Source organism: Austrofundulus limnaeus, unplaced genomic scaffold (assembly GCF_001266775.1).
Source record: "Austrofundulus limnaeus strain Quisiro unplaced genomic scaffold, Austrofundulus_limnaeus-1.0 Scaffold502, whole genome shotgun sequence".
Taxonomy (NCBI): Eukaryota; Metazoa; Chordata; class Actinopteri; order Cyprinodontiformes; family Rivulidae; genus Austrofundulus; species Austrofundulus limnaeus.
The window spans coordinates 133,468-138,680 of record NW_013952904.1 but is presented as its reverse complement, the minus strand read 5'-3'; positions in this window follow the sequence as shown (position 1 = coordinate 138,680).

Sequence of the window (5,213 nt, the reverse complement as noted above, 5' to 3'; positions counted from 1 at the left end):
ATAAAAACAGTTCTAACTTGGAGTTTTTGCAATGAAATCCAGAGTATAAAATAAAATTTTAAAAAACGAGCAGAATGAAGTGTTTCGTCACTTGGCGTTTTATTTTGAAATGTGAAAGCGGAAGCGCCGCGCAGCATCCAGTCTAACTTGGCTCCAGGTCCACAGCAGAGAGTTGCTGGACGGACTGGCTCCGAGTCGGTGTGGGACCAAACGGAACCTGCCAGTGAGCGGTCCGGAGGGGAGCTGCAGAACCTGGAAACCTGAGATCCGASAAGGTAAAGAGGATTTCTTTCATTCATCTCTGAACAAATCTGCACAAGCTGCTTTATTTATTTATTATTATCATCGTTTTTTTATCCGTGAAGCTTTTTTTTTCTCCTCCCACCTCCCAGCGCTCCTCCTGGAGAGGAGACGTGCAGATCTCACCTGAGCTCAGATCAATTAGAGAAAACTTCCGCTGCTTTTATTTACACCAAACAAAGAAACTGGGATGAAATGTGAGCACTGCGCGTGTTAAAGCCTTTACAGAGAAAACATTTTATTATGATTGAACAGGTGCAAATAAAAAACTTTAGATTTTAAATGATGTCAAGTTGGTGAAAAGCTTGTCAGTTAAAGCATTATTTACTTAAATATCTAAACTGTACATTGTTTTTTTTTTCTTAAGTGCAATCAGCCTGATAGACAATTAATTGTTTTTATAAGGATTAGCAACCTGAATTTTTAAGGAGTGTATTTTTTAAGGTTTTACTTAAAAAAAAAGAATAAATAGCTCTATTAAAGGAAGGAAAAAAAACTCTTCCAGGTGACAGATGTGTTTCTGCTGCCCCTCCTGCCCCCTGGGGAAGTCTAATGTTCGCCTGGTGMAGCTTGAAAGATGTGTCTCATTCCAAACTCATCTAATTCTTCCACTCGTGTTAAAAAAAATGTTCTGGGAATTAAAATCATCATAATAAAAATAACAGGAAACGTCGCAGAATTCAACACTTCTCCATGCTTTTCACCCAGCTGCCTCATCAGGTTGCTGGTGCTAAACCTGAGTGCCGAACTGCAGCACATTGTGATAATATTTAATGTTTTATATATTTGTTCAATACGGCTGCATATCTTTATGATTTTTTTATGATCTTTTCAYTTCAGCTCAGCCTTTTTTTTAATTGGTTAGGTATTTCTCATGAGTAAAAACTGATTGCTTTAGTTTCATTCAATGCATTTTTAATGTCTTGGAYGTTTGCTGAGGTTGAACTCATGAGCTGCGTGGTTTTAGGTGCAATCTGTCGAAAAGCAGGAAGTTAAATCCTGTTTCTTGATAGTTTTATCAGAAGTGTTTTCCTTGTATTTTCTCAGTTTTTTTCAGGGTGAAATGCAATAATCTTTGGAACCTTGTGGAAAAAAAGTTGTCATCCATTCTTCTGTCACTAATCTCTACTTCCATTTGTTCCCCCCGCCCTGCACTCCCATCACTCAGGTCTGTAGTGTCCTCTGGTCTGCCGGTGTCAGGATGCAGCTCTCGGTCAGGCTGAGTGTCTCCCTGCTGCTCTTTGTTCTCGTCACCGTGTTCCCTCACGCAGCCAAAGGCCAACAGCGTAAGTCACCCCGCAAGCCTTCTTGTTCTTGAGGGCCACCGTCGGGGTCGGCAAAACTAAAGGGGGTTGGGGGGGATTTAACACGGAGGTGGGATTTTTATTAGAAAGACCAATCATAAAGCAGATTTCAAATATAACCTTAAACATTTTGGATTATTSCAAAGTGATGATGTTCTTAATCCATTTGCTGTGTTTTTCAAAGCAGGTTTTTATATTTTCAGACTGGAAGCCAACGATTCCTCATAGGCTGAAGTGTTTTTTTTTTTAACACAGTTATACTGAAGAGTGGCATTTTGGGACACTTGGGGCCAAACAAGGCTTTGTACTGCCAAGACAAACAGTGTTTCCCAGGGCTTCCAGTCAGGATGCCAAGTAGGAAGTTTTAGTGCCAGTTACTTCAGCACCAAACAAGACTTAAACACTTCGGTGTTTACAAAGTCAACGAAAAGAAACAAGGATACGGTTAAATTTAAAGCTTGATAAACATCATTATGGTCTTGTTGGGGAATCAACTTTTTCTTTTTCTGTTTTTCTTTCAGCAGGTGTCTGAGTTTCACTGCGTCATGTTTGATGTGCTGATTTGTTCTGTTTTGAAGCAGATTTTTCTAATCCATTAATTCTCTCAGTTTCCTTTTACCTTCATCTGTCTGTCAAAGGGAAAAGCCATAATGCCAAAAGTCTTGGTGAAAAAGAAAAATCGTTTTTGCTCTCACAAATTCTTTCATTTCGTCATTCGTTCTGAATTTTAAACTTGTTTATCAAACCAAACGTCTAATTGTAAATGAAGCTACCAATGATCACTATTTAATCATGTTTTACTATATTTTGTTACTTTTTTCACAACACTTTCACCTTCTTCAGTTCATTTAATTTTTTAGCAATCACATAACCTCATTGTTTATTTTGAGCTGGATCYCATTATCATCATTATCATAATGGAGTTTATTCTACATCTTTATATCTCATTTTCATTTAGCAGAGCTTGTTTAGCATCTCTTAATAATAACACGGAACTGTGACTCTGATAAAGTTTTGTTAGTTTTGACATACAGAATGTTGCCTTGATGAACTCAGTCACCTCTTGTGTTGACGAGTTTTATAGTTGGGCTGAAGCTGGAAATTGATGCTTTTCGACGCGTCTCCACCACCACGACTCAGAGGACGTATGCAGATGTGTTGCCATACCGTAACACCAAACCAGGGCTTTAAAAGGTCATTATTATATGATATATTTAGCTAACCAGCTAACTGTGTGTGGTTACTGCTACGTCTGTCTGCTGACAGTTTAGTTCTGGATCATGATTTGTTGTCGGCACACCATAACGCTGGAGACGGGACGTGTGCAGCCCCTTTGTTCGACTCAGATTTTAAGAGGCATTGCGTTTGCTGTAATACCAGGATATCCTTTTAAATAAGGTGGTATAGGCTAAAAAGTATCATCRTAACATAATTAGGAAAACTGTGCAAAAGTATCCAAGATCCAACTGTAATTAGAGGAGACCGGGGACAGTAGCAACAAGGGACGGTTGCAACACGTCATTTTTTTTCTCCAAACAGAAACAAGCTGGAGTGATGACACTCACACTGTACATGCTCAGTTAGATGTCCCACCTTGCAGAGAAAAAGTAAGCAGATTCAAACTGCTCCAGGATTTATTTGTAAAAAAAAAAAATGTTTTTGAGGTATCAAAGTACTTTTTTTTTGCCCAGCTTTGTTTTTGTTTTACTGTTGTCACTGTTTTTGTGATCCAGCTCAAACTTATGTGGTTTAAACAAGTAATATGTTGACTTTTAACTAATATCGTTAACACATATCAAGATCAGCTTATTTAGCTACCACATGAGGTGACAGGCCATTTGATAAATCCATGTAAAAACAGAGCCCATACAGATAATATTAAGATGTTGAAATGAAGTTTACACTTAAAAGGGTATTGGGTATTCATGATAATTTTATAGTTTAAAACATAAAAGTGTTTAAGATGTATTTTCTACAGTTGTTGTTTTCAACAATGGTTTTAAAATCCCAGTTTATTTCAATGTGAATGTTACATAATGTAGGCGTACAGTGACAATAGGCAAAACAAAAGTTAATTGCCTCACAAATTGTTTTATTATCCTTGTCTCTAAAAGCCAACTGTATTTTATATCAATTAGAGTCTTTGAAATCTGTATATAAGGTCTACTCATCAAGGCAAATCTATATTCGTCATTTGATCAAAAAAAGAATAAAAAAATAACACTGTAATATTATTATAACTTACAGTTTTTGTTAATTTAGCAATAACATAAATATAAAATAATAAAACTTTTATTTAAAGTGTAATATTTCGTATTAATAATATGTTGCAACCACCCCCAAACAATGTTGCAACTGTACCCGGCTCCGGGGTCAGTTGCAACACCTGACTTTTCATTTTCTAATGCAGAGGTGCCCAAAGTGGGGCCCGCGGGCCAAATTTGGCCCGCCAAGCCATTTGATTTGGCCCACTAGAAGTTGTCCTGGTTCCTAGATTGTAATCTCCTGTCTTATGTAGATATACTATATTCACACTTAGTCTTTTCAACCATTGGTCCAACTATAGGTACAAGGATCTGTAGTCAGATAGACCTAACTGAGGGTGGTACTTTATCCTTGAAATATATTAAGATTAAACTTAAAATGCAAGTAACTTCAAGAGACATTTATATTAGATTTAAGTCCATACCTAGATTTCCACACCTTATAAGACCACATATACCGGGTACTCAAATTTTAAATTATGAAAAGTCCCATGAGCCTTTGTTGCCAAGCAAACGTTGAATTTTCTCCATGTCCATGGGCTGAAAAAACAAACAAAAAAGGAGGGCAACCGCACTGGCTGCTAACTTAATCATAAAAAATACAAATTTACTTGAAGTATTTGCATTCCGTGTATTATATTATTGCATTTGGCCCACCACCCTCAGATTGATTTTAATTTTGGCCCTTTCAGGGAAAATGATTTTTAATCTTGGCCCTCTCAGGCAAAATGGTTGGGCACCCCTGTTCTAATGCAAATTGTGAAGAATGTACATGCTTTAATCATCTATAAAKGGATTTGACTATTAACTGACAGATGTAAGTTTATTGTATTAAAATTTGKTTTGTCTAATTCAAACCATCTCTGAGAAACAGAGTCAAAAGTAAAAAAGTGTTGCAACTGTCCCCGATCCCCCTACTGTTCATCTTTATTCATCTTCATTTTGGATTCATGGAAAAATCCAAAAACTGTGATCATGGTTTTAATCTGCTGAGTCAACCAGATCCGAGCAATAAATGAGAATATATTTATCCCAAATAATGTGCACTGGTCAGTCAGCCAAGTGAAGTTGTGCATCAGAAGAATCTGTTTCGTGACAGACAGTTGCTAGGTTTTGGCCAAAACACCCCGAAACCTTAGAGCAACCACAGCATTCCTCAGTTAAAGCCATTGTCTCCTAGCTTTAGCCAGTGATGAGCCGCAATGAGGTGAATTATGGGTAGTTTGGAGAGCCTCCACGGAGAAACTCCTCCCTTCTGTGGTTCTTTGTTTTTAATGGAGTCAGATGGGGTGAGAAGGGTTTTTTATTGGCAGAATGAATCTAAATAATGGAAAGCTGACAGACA